General features: G+C 41.2%; 1 protein-coding gene and 1 long non-coding RNA gene across 2 annotated transcripts in view; one reads left to right on the forward strand and one right to left on the reverse strand.

The window, feature by feature from the left end:
• LOC145449020 (peptidyl-prolyl cis-trans isomerase FKBP1A-like) overlaps window positions 1–19,001 on the forward strand; it is a 408,653-nt gene that overhangs the window by 374,054 nt on the left and 15,598 nt on the right. The window lies entirely within an intron of this gene.
• LOC145449030 (uncharacterized) lies at window positions 4,220–10,081 on the reverse strand. Its single transcript, XR_013918113.1, has 2 exons — window positions 9,782–10,081; window positions 4,220–5,577 (listed from the first exon to the last, which is right to left on the reverse strand). It is a non-coding gene; the product is annotated as an uncharacterized LOC145449030 (long non-coding RNA).

Consider the following 19,001-nt stretch of genomic DNA (forward strand, 5'->3'; position numbering starts at 1 on the left):
ACATTTTCAAATATCTGAATATAATTGTTTTTGTGCCTGGCATGATTTTTTTAATTAATGAATTATAGACATCATGCGAGAGGATGCTTCGTGACATCGTAAAACTGTCGAGTTATAATATAGCAACTAGTGAACCCTTAACATGCCACAATTTTATGTAGAATAAGTTAAATTTACTGACGATTGATCTAATATCATAGTGTTTGAACGGTGTAGCCTAATCCTGGTTTTGATATAGTCGTGCAGTTACTGTCATTGCCAAAGTCAAATTAAATCAGCGTTAGATTATGCCTTCTATTATTATTGGAACATATCAATAACAACTTAAATATAATCATTATTGAGTCATTGTAATAGCATTGGTTCTTAACCTTTTTATCGATGGTAGGCTATACCTTGTGCTTCCAATAAGATTTGTCGTAGCCCTGTCCATTTTCAGCTCAATTTCTGATGGTACCTATATTAAGATCAGAAAGCCCATTCACATAAAATCGCGCGTAGCAGGAAGACTATTTTCCAGTTGAATAAATTGTCCAAGAAAATATTCCACAGCATATAGGCCTTATTCCACAATGCAGCTCGTACACCCTGATGTGGTGGTTCGTACCCCGATGGGGTCTACGCACCCTGGTTAAGAACTCTTGGAACAGAAATGCCCAATCGGCGAAGAATTCCATGGTATTACAGCTGTAGAGCTTGATATTACCTTACTCGCCACCGACAATAACATGGATAATGAGACCAAACAGCACCCAGCATGTAACTATACGTCACGGCCGGGTTGGAGAATACCAATGGTCGCCATACTGACCTGATTTGATAGCTATAAACACTACGCAACGCAAGCTACGACTTTTTGACATATTGCTATTCCCATGACAGATTCATAGATTGTTGCGTTCGTAGGTTTACCAAGTCACCGTTCCGAGTCGCAAGTCCTCTGATTTTACCGTTTGACCCGACTCAACTCGAGTCATTTTTATTTAATCAGAGAGATAATCCGAAATCGAGAAATTTTACGATAAGGTCGCACCAAACCAAATCACAATTTTCAGTCATGAATCATCAACGGGTCACGTTTTATCGTAATGAACTTGAAATGTGACGTAATAGCTGATCTTCTACCGCATGGTAGCTTTTAAAAGTGATGTGATAGTGAAGTTTGTTTAGATTTCCGGGATTTTTACAGTAGTTTTAGCGTGATCTCAAATAGATATATGGCAGTTGAATATGAAATTCCAAAATGTCGTCGCGGGCCGCACAAAATGCTCTGGCGGGCCGCATGCGGCCCGCGGGCCGCGTGTTTGAGACCTCTGGCCTAGAGTATTGGGATCAAGTCACTACCTTCGAGTCACGAGTCATTGCACATTTTGACTCAAGTCAAGTCAATCGGTTTTCGAAGGTGACTCAAGTCAAGTCACTCAATTTTTGAAGGTGACTCGAGTCAAGTCAAGTCAAGTCACGAGTCAAGTCAAAATTCAAGTCAAGTAGCCTAACCTTTTCGTAGTATGAGGCATGATTAAGTCATTACATGTTGCTAGCTGGCAGAAATAGAAATTGAGTGGTCACTGATTTTGAACCGAGGAACGAATATAGAGTTAAATATACACCCAAGAAAGCGCTGTATCGCTCACATATACGTATAGTCTCAGTTTATAGTTACCAACCAAAGTAGAGAATAGAGAAACGAATTGATATGATGCAATACATTACCCTTTACCCATTTACATATCGATATGATACAATTCGAGCCTGTGACAAGGGTTGAGGAGTGTATAAACTATTCGAATTCAAAATCAATAAAACAAGAGGTTTGGTTATAAAGTAAGAACAGAGAACAGAAATAGATAATTTTCTATTATATTACTTTACTACTAGTTTACGACAACGTAAGCTGTAAGCTTCAATCACTTCGTTTGTGGTCAATTTATTTGTGAGAGAACATTGGAGGGTCAATAAAACGCACGATCATTGAATGATTGGTCGCACTCACGGGTTACACCAGCGTTTCGCGAACAATCCGAACATACGCAAGATACAGTGATTTTTATCGACACCGATTAATTGATGACTTGAAATTGACTCGTGAATTTTGCTCCGAGTCACGAGTCAATCCACATTTCTGATACGCCGAGTCAAGTCAAGTCAAGTCATTTTAGCAAAGTGACTCGAGTCAAGTCAAGTCATGCGAAAAAGGTGACTCAAGTCTGACTCGAGTCAAGTCATGACTCGAGTCATCCCAACACTGAGGCCTACACGATTTGCCCGGCCCTAAGGCGAGCCTAAGGGATTAGTCGTGGCTATACAAAGGTGGTCGAAGTAAAAAAGAAATATACTCAAAAATAGCTACGCAACCATCTGCTCAAGTTGACGTTTTCGTAACTACATGAGTAGATTTATAGTAGGGTATACCCAGCACCGTAACTGCCCACCCAAACCCCCAAATTAGGGGAGCTCGAAGGGGGGAAACTATTTCGTAAACCAACATAAATTATAATAAAGTATTTTTTGAAAAATTTTGCAACTTTTTCAAATCATTTCGCGTTGGGCGCGATTTCATATTGCCGAATTTCTTGGTTCGGTACCCTTCCCCGAAGAAAAAAAGCGTGATTTATATGAATGGGCATTTCGGCGTCGGCCATTATATATCGTGGCATTATATATAGTGGTTTATATAAATTATAGTAAATAACGCACGTCTTGGTACACATAAATCTGTAAATATCTTGGCATTATCATTGATGATAAACTCGGATGGTATGATCATATCAACAATATAAAAACTAAAATCTCGCGTGGTGTCGGGGCTCTCTATCGCCTTAAAAATTTAATTCCTCATCAAACTCTCAGATCAGTCTACTATGCCTTAATTCACTGCTATCTCATTTATAGGATCCTAGTTTGGGGACCTGCTGCAAAAAAAACTGCAGAAATTGCAAGTCTTGCAAAACCGAGCCATACGAATTCTCTGTCGGAAATCTAGATATGAAAATTGTAATTGCAATTGCAATTGTAATAGCATGTATCGAAGCGTTGGAATATTGAAAGTGGAAGACATTTATGACTTTGAGGTTATGAAATTTATGCATAGCTATCATCAGGGTGAACTGCCACTATATTTTGATAATCTGTTCAAGATACCTTCATGCAGATACCCACCAACATCATACCAGATTTTCTTCTAACTTGTCTCTGTCTGTGCAACACCACTCTACCAGTCTAGTACAAAATTCGATCAGTTTTATTAGTGTCAATGTTTGGAACAAGCTGCCACCTAATCTCCGCAATTTAGACTCTTGTGCATTTAAAACACTATATGTTCTCATTCCCTTATCTCTAACTACGGCTAAATTGTATTTGCATTGTATTTCGAATTGGTCCATGATACTGTGTCTTATTTTTCTTTTCGTTCGTTAGTTAATTTTTGTTTTTTGTTTGTTTTTGTTTATTAGTTATCAACTGTGAAAATTGCTCCTGTCCTGGGTGGCTCGGCTCTGAAGACTTTGTCATATCGAGCCTCCCGTCTACCTTGCATGTCGCATTTCACTGTTACATTTTTGTAGTGTAATGTTGATATGTAATGTATACGAATAAAGATTCTCTCTCTCTCTCATTATACCGCGTCAAGTTAAGTCGCATCAAGACTATAGGGCTGGGCAAAATCAAGTGGGCCTACCTGAGTGATTCTATTCTGAATCACTAATATGCTTCGAGTTGAGTCGAGTAATCGAGTATCATTCATTATGACAACATGACAGAACGTAATATGTGAAATTTTAAATATATGCACCTTATGCCACCACAAAAAATATAATGACTCTTATCCATCACATTAGAGATACTTTGATATATTTTCGATCAAACCGATTTGATTGCACTTGATGACAATGTTTTGTATGTTCCAGTAATGTTCGTAGCTTTGTAATATGTTTCGTATGCTACTATACGGCCAAAGGGCCAATCATGGTTTCAAGGCTTCAACAGTGAAAATTACTGTCGAAACGATTATTCTCGTATAGATAAATATTAACTTCCAGTGCCGAGAAGCGTATAATTTTAGTACTCAAAAAAATAGTATTTTCTTACTGGTGCAGCAATTAGAGCTTATTGTCTCTGATGATCTGTATAAAAATACAGCTAACCAATCGTCTTGGTGCTCGGCTATGCAATACTTATCTCGAGAAGCTGTTGCCTTGGGTGAAGTTCTTCGTACCAGATATATGCTCAATACAATGGTTTATTCGACGTTGATGCAGTAGTAGCGTATAGAGTCTCAATCATAATGAAGGTAATCTCTAACACGTGTTACCTACACTTATATAGAAGTCTCGACTCTCTAGTAATCACAACGAGAAGTAGTTTCTTATTCGAGACATAGTGAAATATCATGGGCGAGTGATCACAGCGTTATCACTGCATTATCTCTACTTGAAAAGAGAATTAATTAGGAATAATTAGGAAAAAAGCCAATTAGATTATACGACCATGAATGACAAAATCGATTTACTATGTCGAATACAAGTTTTGGTACAGAAAGGTCACCCCGTCCCCATTAAAAAAAAAAGAGATCGGTTAGTCACAACTACGAGTAAGGACTTAATTTCAACGACCATTTAGTAATTACATGAAATGTTGTCAACAACTACAATGAATTAGGCCTATACAGTTTCAGCTTAAGTATGAGAAGTTGCAAGAGTAAGGTTTTATACTGCATTTCTAATATACAAGTTACCCGAAATGGAATAACACAAAACAATTTAATCCTAAGCAAAAAGTAAGCATAAACAAATACAAATTCATCCACGTGACAGCCCAAATCATCATGAGTGGTACCGCCGCTGTTCACGTGAAGGCAAAATTAACTTCAGTGTGTGGCCGGTGTATATACAATAGTGGCCAGTTCAAACATTGCAATATCTCGGTCGATATTGTGACTTAGAGTAACCAACATACTCAAGTCCGCGTAAACTTCAGTATCGGGCCGTGGCCCATATGCACCAGTGTGTTCCTGGACAGTGAAATTCGTACAAAATCTCGATCGATAATGTACCATAGAGATATCAACATATCTCGATGTTTCCGGCGTACAACTTGTTACAACTCATGGGTGCCTGCACTGTCGTGCACGTGCAGGTTCCTGTGGGGTCTGGCATCGTCTCGGGTTGTAAGAACTGCGTAATTTTCGTCTGCGATTCATCCTTTGTCTGATTGACACAGACTTCAGCGTATATAGAGCTCACTTAGACGCTGTGCGGGGTTGCAGATTCGACGTGGCTACGTACGCGTGTTGACGCTGTCGAGTCTTCCAATGATCGCAAAATTGGGATATCGTCGGTCGGTTAAATCGATCGTTCGCGGTATATTGGTACAGTTACACCGGTGGAATAGCGGCGAACTGTTGCTGTGCGACTGTTGATGTGAGACGGCACTTGGTGTCAGAATCGTCCCGAAGTATATTATTGCCAGATCGTTGTTTTTGAGTTGATCGAAATTGTTTCGATGAATTTGCACACATGAGTAAAAGCGTACGCCGGAACGCGGAAGTGTGGACGACGGACACGTATATTTTCGTCAATTCTGTAAAAACTCACGACAGCATGACGCAGAAAGGGAATATACTAGCACGATTATAACTAGCACAAAATAATGAATCCAAGCATGAAATAAAATACAAAGTCTAACCCTAAGCAACCAGTCTGAGAAGGCGTACCTAAGTAGTACGGTGTTAGCAATATCAGAAACAATTTTAAAAACAATAAGGCACGCTGTTCCCATACAGCGTTGCAAGCAAGGGGTCAATCACTGGCGACTGCGGAAAAAAATGTAGGGAGCAGACGCGCGAAAAATATTTTGCACGTGGCGAAAGAAAATGCAATATGGACAGGAAGTCTGGTAACTAGCGAACTCCTGATGTAAGTCAAAACATGTCAGTTAAATTGCGATCCAAGTAATAAATTCTCGGTGCAGCCGGGGTAATGATTTGCGTAATCTTGACAGCGGATGTGCGATTGATAGGTACTGCTGAGTTTTGTAACGTGAATTCCAAACAACTCATCACAATAAGTCAATCAACTGGCTAGAAATGATAAAACAGCGCGTTATGGCGTTGTACAGAATTGATATTAATTGTTAATCGAGTCATTATAAGACTGTTAAAGTACGTAAAAATGTTACAAACTTGAAAGATACATTATAAGCCTGCTCAATGGTTGTTTATTGAAATTTATATCGAAACTGAAATTTAATGGGCGTTTCAAGGGCTTAACAATGTGGAAATACACGTTTTTCTGATAGTCGTCTTTATGCGGAGTAATTATCTCAGCAATTGCAACATGTGGTTGAAGTACGGGATAACGCTCATAGTAATGCTAAATGTACGCACGCGATGCCGTGAAATATAAAAGTAGGGTAGCGTTAGTAAGTTATGAATGAAATATAGCTGAATAATGAAATTATTATTAAAAAACAGATAGCAAAGCTAAATCATGCTACAAACAGAGGTAGTAAAAGTAGTCAAGAAAGTTACTCAGTAGAAGTAGAAGTAGCGACGAAAAAAATCAACCCAAGTACGAGTAGAAGTACTTCTTCCATAAGCAACTTAAAACTACTTGAAGTAGAAGTAGAATTGACTGACTTTAAATCTACTCAAGTAAATAAGTAGTTGTGAAAACGATCGTAATTCGCTCACATGGATTCTCAAAAGGTGTAAATCGAGCTATGTGGAAGGTACCGAGCTTGATTCATATTGATGCATACCAGGAGGTATCCAATTTTTGACAGCATAGGCATTCGTCAGCATCATGGGATTGAAATCATGTATTGATATGGAAATGCGATACTAATCCTATGTTTACTCGAACAGCACGTTTTAGAAAACATCATAGTATGACATTATCCCACATATTATAAGGCCTGCAGTTTAGTCGAAGAGCATTACGGAGAAGCTGTATTGGATACGCTTCAAACACTTTGTGCGATCCGTAAACGTCAATAAAAAAATATAGTGGACCGTAAAAATGCCATATTGTGTAGCTTTATTTCCGGAAATTAAAGGCATTACTACACTTGCTTTACTACTTCAACATGTATGTTATCCAGACAAAAGAACTGATGTTAATTAGAACTCAAAGTATATGATACTGGGGATTGAAAATGAAATATTAAATGCTACTTCTAAAAGCGTTTTTAGTCCGGAAAGTTTCGAAGGTTGGTATGCTAAAACATCTCTAAAACTAAAAAAAATCAAAGTCCACTTTTCCAGATTAGAACACGTCATGGACTGCTAGATTACAATATGATAAGTAAATGCTAGATTGCGAAACATCCGTTTCAAACTTTATGACGAGCAAGGCGAAGTGCGACAACGCGGTGCTTTACTCAACTTGTATGAAAATTAAGTGTTGATACTTCGTGAAAACATCCCCGGAATTTCTCAGGCTATCTTCCTGATTGAAGGATTAAACTACTTCTACTTGACAAACTGAAAATAGCGAAAAGTAAGTAAGTAGATCACAAAGTATTATGAAATAGAAGTAGCGAAAATCAGATGTACGTGAGTAAGTATCAGAAGTAGAGGAAAACGATTCGAGTAAATCGAAAAAAGTAGAAGTACTCGTTACTGACCAAGTGACCACCTCTGGCTACAAAGCACGGCCTCGGTAATTACAAATAGTCCCGAAGGCGTGTCATATTTCAATCTTGCACGCTTATACATTAATGTGTAACATGTGGAGCAAATTGTTGAAAAAAATTCAAACAGGGAGTCATGCCCTATTACGTCAGGCCAACAAGCAAACCAGATAGCGTTTAGGAGTGGCGGAATAGATGCTCTGTGCACAAGGTCTGGCGCGTAATCGAAAACAAATGAAGGATTTATTAGAAATGTAAGTGAGTAATTACAATATCTGTCAAACTCACATTGATCATGGCATGATGTTATCATATACAGACGAGTGAGAGGGCTGTTATGTGTCTGTAAATATATGAAAGCTGAAAGGCCTATGAAATCCCTTTTTGAAATGCCGTCAGACTACCATTACTCAATGTGGAGTTACGAATGGGTTCTTTGAATGAAAGATGCGTCATTATGGACGATCGGTAAAAGTACAATATTCGGGCAAATTAGCATAATTTCGGTTAGATAATAATGGTGGAACCGAATGATGATTTCAGGCGATTATATGCTGAACAAGAAATTTGTATTGCAAAATTACACTTCCTTGCTAAAGCGTTACGAAATTTAAGAAACCGTTGTGTTTAGAATCAGCGGAACATGCACGTGGCGATATAATCGAAAGCTGAAAACCACATAGCGTTTTGTGATAAGGTTTCCGTTAACGCATCAAAAATAAATTTCCGAACTAGAGTATTTCGTAATATTCACGGTCCGTTATCTATGAATCCAAACCAATGTACGCTGTTCAGTTATTATTCGACTGAACAAGATATGACATATTAAATAGCGAATTTTATAATAGGTCTAGAGCTGAGATAAGAACATCACGGCCGTAATGTTAATAATATTTAAAGTCACCGATAACACCTTAACTTAGCGGAGGCCATTAAGCTATGAAGGTTGATAATAATGCGTTGTAGGCATAAAGGATGCCGCTCGACATTACATTCAATGCATATAAATCTGACACGAGACTGCGGTACTGGTCAAAGGTTCTATCGTATAGACACAGTAATGATCGCAAAGAGGCCCGCCTTAGCCCCGGTCCGTTCAATCTGCAGGTTTGTTCGGACCAGGAAGCGTTATGCTCTGAACTTCTTCATCCCGCCTCTACACGCACCCGGGTCGAACGAATGCCAGCCCCCGATTTCTCGCATCTCAATTCAATATACAATGAGAGTTGCCGTGTAATTGCATAAATCGGTGATATTTTCTCAGTAAATGTGGGACATAATTCCATTCTTAGCGTATGGTAATCCCATAAGATATAGTGCTTAACGAATTCAACGATTGTGGGATAAGTTAATTTGATCTGTGCACAAGATAAATCCCATATTAACGAATTCAAGCAAAAGATACCTAAGACCTGATTCACATTCGACCATATCTTAGCGTAATATTTTGGTTGGAAATCATAGATTAGTCGTACGGCGAGCGGTATTCAAATGTATTGCGCTCGCATATTTATTCCTCTCAGGAAAACCAGCGTCGGCACGCTGGGCAAAGGTCAACAGTTCCCGTATGATAGTATATAATATGTAGTATGTAATGCGCTTCATTTTGTCAACAACCAAAGTCATTTGCCTTTGTGCGTCAGTCATATATTGTTTCAGAAAAGCTGAGCTATCATTTACTGACGGCGCGACACAATTTTGAACGGGAAGGCGATTTGATTCTTGCGGGTCGACGATAGTCGAATTTTTCGCAATGTGCGCTGATAGCCCCGGCTGTCCGGAGAAATTGGCCGCGTTATTTTGACCAATTTTAGCAATTTGATTAATTTTTGCTTCGCCTAAATACGTAGGCTCGTTTATAGCAAAGCTGATAGTAAAAGCGTGCCCAATTCTTTCATCGGCAATACCGAGTAAAGCAACTTCGTGCTTAACATCTTTAGCGTGACCGATTTCAGAGTCTAGTACCATCTCAGCTGGTTGCATAGTTTTACTCGCCATTTAGACACTTTAGTAAACACTTGTCTATGACAAATATCGAATATGTTACGACAAAACAACAATAACACTTCAAAAATCACTAACACATACACAATTTAATAGGGTCAGCTATCATGATCGTTTTCAACAGAAATTGACAATTAAAAACGTGTACCGTGTTCGTCCGTGAAGAATGTCCTTGTCGTCGATAGCAAAAACGTCAGTCTCAGTATTGAAGTTGTATACCCGAACGACTTTCTCAGGGCCCATGCAGCAATTAGAGCTTATTGTCTCTGATGATCTGTATAAAAGTACAGCTAACCAATCGTCTTGGTGCTCGGCTATACAATACTTATCTCGAGAAGCTGTTGCCTTGGGTGAAGTTCTTCGTACCAGATATATGCTCAATACAATGGTTTATTCGACGTTGATGCAGTAGTAGCGTATAGAGTCTCAATCATAATAAAGGTAATCTCTAACATTTGTTATCTACACTTATATAGAAGGGCCCCGTGGATATACTCAGCTATCGCGGCTCCCGCAGCTATCGCAGCTATCACTTGTGAATATACTCAGCTATCACAGCTATCGGAGCTATCACCAAAAATCGCAGACATACAGGTCATTTAAAGGTCACGTATCGTCTAGGGCGCAGCTATCAGCGCTGGAGCTTGTCTGGGTTGAAATAGTGCGCAGCTATCAGATCCGAAGCACGTCTGAGTTGAAATAGTGCGCAGCTATCAGATCCGGACCACGTCCGGGTTGAAATAGTGCGCAGCTATCACATCCGGAGCAAGTCTGAGTGGAAATAGTGCGCAGCTATCAGCTCCGGAGCACGTCCGGGTTGAAACAGTGCGCAGCTATCAGATCCGGAGCAAGTCTGAGTGGAAATAGTGCACAGCTATCAGATTCGGAGCACGTCCTGGTTGAAATATTGCGCAGCTATCAGATCCGGAGCACTTCCTGGTTGAAATAGTGCGCAGCTATCAGATCCGAAGCACGTCTGAGTTGAAATAGTGCGCAGCTATCAGCTCCAGAGCACGTCCGGGTTGAAATATTGCGCAGGTATCACTACTGTGGATATACTCAGCTATCGCAGCTATCACCAAAAATCGCAGAAATACAGGTCATTTAAAGGTCACGTATCGTTTAGGGCGCAGCTATCAGCGCTGGAGCTTGTCTCCGTTGAAATAGTCCGCAGCTATCAGATCTGGAGCACGTCTGAGTTGAAATGGTGCGCAGCTATCAGATCCAGAGCACGTCCTGGTTGAAATAGTACGCAGCTATCAGATTCGGAGCATTTCCGGGTTGAAATAGTGCGCAGCAATCAGATCCGGAGCACTTCCTGGTTGAAATAGTGTGCAGCTATCAGATCCGGAGCACGTCTGGGTTCAAATAGTGCGCAGCTAGCAGCTCCGGAGCACATGTGGACTCGAATTATGCGCAGCTATCAGCTCCGGAGCACTTCCGGATTCAAATTCATCCATTACATGGCATGCAAGGTCTATCTTCGTGATATTCAGTGTACAGGCCTGGTGTAAATGACCATAGTAGTCGAAAAACACCATGAATACCCCAAATCAAAAAAAAAAAAGTGTACAGGCGGGCAACTTTTCCAGTCGGTGGGCCGGATATAGGAAAATTAGGTACTTGGCGGGCCGGATTGCTGAATCGATACATTATTCGACCATTTATCTACATATACAAGGAATAAACCGTATTTAATGAATGTATTTTAACGACAGCAGCTTCACTTCAAAGCCATTTCTCGCCGATAATGACGAATACAATGTGGATTTGAGAATAGCATTGTCACACAGGCGCCGCGATGTCTGGTTCTATCTGATCAATCAACACACGGTGCAATCCCTAATTAGATTTCAAGGCGTTCGATAACCCCGGCACAGTTAATTTACAAAGATATCAATTCATTAGGGTTGAGTAAGTGACGGGATATCGTCGTTGTTCAACTGTGTGGCCTGATTAATCTCGATATTGAATTCATGCGGTCCGCGTCCTCTACGAAATTTGAAAAGCGGCCCGCAACCCGTTTTGAGTTGGCGACCTCTGGTATGAGCGGTGTCTTACTGAGGTTACCATTAGGGTTATGACTAGAAAAAAAATCATATCCCTTGCCAACATCATATTATCGATTCTTAAAGCATATATTAGAGTTCTTCGATCCAACGTCTTCAGGAAATCCAACTCTCAGCTACAAATTTGGAGATGATGTGGTAAAACACTACCAAAACTAGGTGCAATCCACCAAGCACGAATTTCAGATGAAAATATTAGAAAACCGATATGTAAGGATGATTTTAAGTTTATCTATGGCATGTGCAGAACATGTCGTTCTTTCAAAGAAAATGGTATGGATTACCACTGATCAAATGGGATAAACTTCCATCTATACGCAATGCGAAAGGGTGCTCAAGGGCCATTATTGCGTACTTCCACTTCCCGAGATAGAGAATAACTCTGGAGATGCTTATTTATCGCAAATGCGTGTCAGGAAGACTGGTGTTCTAACCAGATGTCTAAAGATGGAATATAGAGCCCTACCGATTATCGGTTCGTCGATAATATCGAGACGATCACACTTTGAAAGAATTATCGATATCGGCCATTGGTGCTGAAAAATTAACGGCAATTTCCGTGTGACGTCACAACATGGCGGAATGAAGCCAGAAAACTATAAAATCAGAGATCGCTAGACTGAGAATATTGATATATTTCATATATAGTTAACACTTCACAGGTGTCCAGATGCAGCCTTTCTAGTTCATTTCATGTTAAAGTATAACAATGGCTGTAATAAGGTGTTCAAATAAATGCCCTCTGGAGATTTGAAAATGTGCTTATGTATACATCCAACTTCTTTTGAATAACGGCTGAATGCATTGGGGTTATCGGCTGAGGTGTGAGATATTGGTTTTATCGGTATCGACCCAAAAATCCAATATCGGTCGGGCTCTAGAATATGCCAAAGATTATTTGCTGCTATCTGTGCGGTCGAATGTCATGCAGCGATAAAGTGCCCCAAAACCCCATTGGAAGTCGGATTATGTCCGTCGGAGATGTCCCTGGCACTAACATAATAACAGAAAGGGAAGTCAAATTTATGGATGAACTTTAAAAGAAGTGCAAAATGACTTATATTTGAAGATTAAATTTGTAGCAAAGAATATCTTTGAATTTTAAATTTTTTCCATATTTGGAGTAGTGTCAAAAATTGATGTTAGTTTGTGCGGGACATTTTTTTCGATTTGAACAAAATGATTATAATTTTATTAATTTATACCAAAATGTTCATCAATTCCTGCTACAGGCAAAAATTTTTTTTTAGTCATAACCCTAGTTACCATACGTCCTCTTCTAAGAGATTTGTCCTCTATTTTGACTTTTTTGGAAGTGTCGTCGGAGGACCACCAAATGTCCTCTTTTTTGAGATTTTCCTCCTTTTTGAGAATTTTTGTTAAATATATGGCGAAATCGACTGAGAGACAGTAAATTAGCACTGAAGTAACGCTCCAGCGGCTATTTCGGGATATGAGCCGGAAAGTTGACCTTCTTTTAGTCAACCAATTAATAATGTAAAAGGAAAAACTGTATTTTAGGCGCTGAGAGAGAAAGTGGACCTTTCTTTGATTTAGCCAAACCGGCCACGAAGTGGGAAAAATTGACTATTCTTCGATATTTTCCTCTGGTTTTGCAAGTCTGAAATTTTGAAAAAGTGTCATCTTTTCAGATTTCCAAAACATCGTAACCCTACGTCTTGCAAAAGCCTAGAAGTGTGTCCTGTGTCGTGCTACAATTCGGCGGTTACGGAATGAAAAATAAGAAATATCTGCCTGGTGTAAATGACCATTGTATAGTCGACACACACTATGATTACCACAAACGACATTAGAGTTGAGTACATTGTAAATGACGATGATGCAAGTCTTCTCGCTTCGACGTAAGCACCACTCTCGCACGTTGCGCATGCGCGCACACGTATATCATAACATACAGTCACTAAAATTTGACGTAGTAAGCAAGTAGTTGGAAATATCGGCAGACTGGGTCCGCAGGCCACATTATCATGTAAGACGGAAAACTCTCCGCGGGCCGGATCCGGCCCGCGGGCCATATGTTGCCCGCCCCTGACCTACACCTATGACTCGACTTGACTCAAGTCATTTTCTCAAAATACGGAAATGACTCGACTCGACTCGAGTCTATATGTGTAATGACTCGACTTGGACTCGGCCAAGACCGACATTTCATTGCAATTTTGAAGAATAGTAAATTAGCCACCTAGCTATTGATACTGATACTTGAAAATGCGACCAGAAACTATTATAAGTGAGGAAAATTAGTATATTATAAATGCGAACCATTCGATATCACCAAACAGAGTTATAGAAAGTGGGTTTAACAAGACTTTAAATGGAAAATGAGCAGTCAACACAATCACTTGAACTTGGACTCGAGTCATAATACCATGACTCGAATTCGAACCTCTGCCCGATGACTTGGACTCGACCTTGACTCGGTGGATGCACACTGTTTCAACTCAGACTTGCTCCGGATCTGATAGGTGCGCACTATTTCAACCCGGAGTTGCTCCGGATCAGATATCTGCGCACTATTTCCACTCAGACTTGCTCCGGAGCTGATAGCTGCGCACTATTTCAACCAGGACGTGCTCCGAATCTGATAGCTGCGCATTATTTCCACTCAGACTTGCTCCGGAGCTGATAGCTGCGCACTATTTCAACCCGGAAATGCTCCGAATCTGATAGCTGCGCACTATTTCAACCCGGAAGTGCTCTGGAGCTGATAGCTGCGCACTATTTCAACCAGGACGTGCTCCGGATCTGATAGCTGCGCACTATTTCAACCCGGACGTGCTCCGGAGCTGATAGCTGCGCACTATTTCCACTCAGACTTGCTCCGGATGTGATAGCTGCGCACTATTTCAACCCGGACGTGCTCCGGATATGATAGCTGCGCACTATTTCAACCAGGACGTGCTCTGAATCTGATAGCTGCGCACTATTTCAACTCAGACGTGCTCCGGATCTGATAGCTGCGCACTATTTCAACCCAGACAAGCTCCAGCGCTGATAGCTGCGCCCTAGACGATACGTGACCTTTAAATGACCTGTATGTCTTCGATTTTTGGTGATAGCTGCGATAGCTGAGTATATCCACAGCAGTGATACCTGCGCAATATTTCAACCCGGACATGCTCTGGAGCTGATAGCTGCGCACTATTTCAATCAGGACGCGCTCCGGATCTGATAGCTGCGCACTATGTCAACCCAGACAAGCTCCAGCGCTGATAGCTGCGCCCTAGACGATACGTGACCTTTAAATGACCTGTATGTCTGCGATTTTTGGTGATAGCTGCGATAGCTGTGATAGCTGAGTATATCCACAAGTGATAGCTGCGGGAGCTGCGATAGCTGCGATAGCTGAGTATATCCACGGGGCCTATAGAAGTCTCGACTCTCTAGTAATCACAACGAGAAGTAGTTTCTTATTCGAGACATAGTGAAATATCATGGGCGAGTGATCACAGCGTTATCACTGCACTGGTCACTGCACTGCACTCCATGCTATGCAGCTCGGAGAAGTCTGCCAGAACGGCCCCGTGGATATACTCAGATATCGCAGATATCGCAGGTATCGCAGATATCGCAGATATCACTACTGTGGATATACTCAGATATCGCAGATATCGCAGATATCATGGTGGATATACTCAGATATCGCAGATATCACCAAAAACCGCAGACATCGAGGTCATATAAAGGTCACGCTACGTTTAGAGCGCAGATATCACGTCTTAAGCATGTCTGGGTCGATTCAGTGCGCAGATATCAGGTCCGGACCATGCCTGAGGGAATTTTGTGCGGAGATATCAGCTCCGGAGCATGTCCGAATACAAATAGTGCGCAGATATCAGGTATGGACCATACCTGGATTCTTTTGGTGCGCAGATATCAGGTCTGGACCATACCTGGATTCTTTTGGTGCGCAGATATCAGCTCCGGAGCATGTCCGAATACAAATAGTGCGCAGATATCAGCTCCGGAGCATGTCCGAATACAAATATTGCGCAGATATCAGATCTGGACCATACCTGGATTCTTTTGGTGCGCAGATATCAGGTCCGGACCATGCCTGGGGGAATTTTGTGCGCAGATATCAGCTCTGAAGCATGTCCGGATACAAATAGTGCGCAGATATCAGGTCTGGACCATACCTGGATTCTTTTGGTGCGCAGATATCAGCTCCGGAGCATGTCCGAATACAAATAGCGCGCAGATATCAGGTCTGGACCATACCTGGGCTCTTTTGGTGCGCAAATATCAGCTCCGGAGCATGTCCGAATACAAATAGGGTGCAGATATCAGGTCTGGACCATGCCTGAGTTCTTTTGGTGTGCAGATATCAGCTCCAGAGCATGTCCGGATACAAATGGTGAGCAGATATCAGCACCTATATGAGCATTGAACATATAGTGCCCTAACCAGTGCGCAGATATCAGGTTTGGCGTCTTTTTCATGCGCAGATGTTAGCTTCGGAGCATGTCCGGATACAAATAGAGCGTTGCGACGGTCAACTTAATCGAATACGCAGGTAGGGCTAGTCGACAAACATGGTAAATACTGTTTAAACAGCTAAATGAGAAACTCCGACCATCTGCGCTTTGTTCGGCTCACGCATTAGCACGAAATCCGAGCCGTGTCGGATTCTTCGGGAATGGTGTATATTGGTAGTTAATCCGAGAATTATCAACGAAAAACTCAAATAACTCCGCTTCTACTAGTTGGAATTGATTCAAATTTGTTTTGCATCGTCTTTGAAGAAAATTCAACAATTTCGGGGGGTTGACAGGAAATTTGAAATTTTTAAAACATTTTTTCTAATAAATTAAAAATTTAAATTGGCTCTGCGGTGGCTTATATACTTGTTAGAATTGAACCAAATTTGGCGTGCAACGGTTTTTAGGGTAACCTGACAATTTAATCAGTGAATGGCTGGAATCCGGAAAAAAAGTTATTTTTGAACGACACTGTACTCATGACACACAAAACCTGAAAGTACCTCAGATTTAAACCGCGGTATAAATACAGTAGCCTAGCCTACAACATTTTAATCCAAATTCTGCATGCTCATAGTAACGTAGAATGGTATGCACGTATAGGCACGTAGGATTTATGACCGCTATATAATTCTTAGTTAGGTTATGTTTTCTTGTACCACTCTTCTCCGCCCTTCGGGTGTGAATACACACTCTTTTCGCAAGGAGTGTGAGGCTATTTGAACATTTATCATGACAATTATTCTTATAAACGTGATAGAAACATGTGCCAATGCTACTCTCTACTTATTTCCTTAAATTTTTTTCAAGTAGAATTGGATGCAGTACAAAGATATATAACCACTAGAGCAGGGGTGTGAAACATACGACCGGACGATTTTATCCGACCCGCGAAAAAATTTCGATTTGATGGAAAAATGCTTGTATTATCATGCATATTTCTAACAAGTGTTGAGATTTTTAATCGTGAAACTTCTATTAAATAATCCCTCAATGCAGCAAAGGTAAAATATGTGCATAGGCCACATTTTAACTATTATTTTGTGGTTTCACTCTAGCAGTATTAGCAAAAATTCGATGACATTGACACGCAATTCCGGGAAGCCAAAATGGAGAACACTGAGTTCAGAGTTTTATGGAAAAATTTACCCAGAATTGACCTAGAAGAAGCGAAAACGCCAATGTGAAATCGTTGCATGCATGAATATATGGAGAATATAGTAGTTACAAAAATGTAATTCAAATATCTGCGTTCGCACTACTGTATCACTTCTGACTGAAAAGGTTCCCGACCACCAGAGGAAAACGAATCGCGATTTAAATGAACCGAATTCCAACGGCCACATCTACAGTTAAATCTCTTGTATTCCTCCCAACGCATACGCAGAGTTAACGCCAGATTACGACTGAAACAAGGGGATCATAGAAATATGCTGATATCGTCGTAAGAGCCCCTGTTTTAGTGGTTTGTAACTATATTTAACCAGTCAATATTTGTATTTTTGCAAATTCCATTGTTTGCAAATAAACGTGTCGCTTGAATAGAACCACTAATCCCCTATGTTCTAAAGGTTTGAATGCGGCCCGCGAAACAATTTGAGTTTGACACCCCTGCACTAGAGTAGCCTAAGTGATGCAAGCAGGCAAAATCTGCCTGAAGACTCCAAAATAACTGTAAGTGGTTTGTTACTGGTCAGCTCTGACCAGTGACCAGGCCTGACCATTTCCATCCAGACATGATGTGGAGTTGATATCGACCAAAGAAATACGCTCAGGCATGGTCCAAACCTGACATCTGCGCAATATTGTATCCAGACATACTCCGGGTCTGATATCTGCATATCGCTTGGCGTCAGATATGCTGCGGACCTGATATCTATGCAGGAAACAGCGCCAGGTATGGTCTAGACCTGATATCTGCGCACTATTTGTATCCGGACATGCTCCAGAGCTGATATCTGCGCACAAAATTCCCCAAGCATGGTCCGGACCTGATATCTGCGCACCAAAAGAATCCAGGTATGGTCCAGACCTTATATCTGCGCACTATTTGTATTCGGACATGCTCCGGAGCTGATATCTGCGCACCAAAAGAATCCAGGTATGGTCCAGACCTGATATCTGCGCACTATTTGTTTCCGGACATGCTCCAGAGCTGATATCTGCGCACAAAATTCCCCCAGGCATGGTCCGGACCTGATATCTGCGCACCAAAAGAATCCAGGTATGGCCCAGACCTGATATCTGCGCAATATTTGTATTCGGACATGCTCCGGAGCTGATATCTGCGCACTATTTGTATTCGGACATGCTCCGGAGCTGATATCTGCGCACCAAAAGAATCCAGGTATGGTCCAGACCTTATATCTGCGCACTATTTGTATTCGGACATGCTCCGGAGCTGATATCTGCGCACCAAAGAATCCAGGTATGGTCCAGACCTGATATCTGCGCACTATTTGTATTCGGACATGCTCCGGAGCTGATATCTGCGCACCAAAAGAATCCAGGTATGGTCCAGACCTGATATCTGCGCACTATTTGTTTCCGGACATGCTCCAGAGCTGATATCTGCGCACAAAATTCCCCCAGGCATGGTCCGGACCTGATATCTGCGCACCAAAAGAATCCAGGTATGGCCCAGACCTGATATCTGCGCAATATTTGTATTCGGACATGCTCCGGAGCTGATATCTGCGCACTATTTGTATTCGGACATGCTCCGGAGCTGATATCTGCGCACCAAAAGAATCCAGGTATGGTCCAGACCTGATATCTGCGCACCAAAAGAATCCAG

This window comes from Botryllus schlosseri, chromosome 10 (genome assembly GCF_051294905.1).
Source record: "Botryllus schlosseri isolate E-star chromosome 10, Bs_hap1, whole genome shotgun sequence".
NCBI lineage: Eukaryota > Metazoa > Chordata > Ascidiacea > Stolidobranchia > Styelidae > Botryllus > Botryllus schlosseri.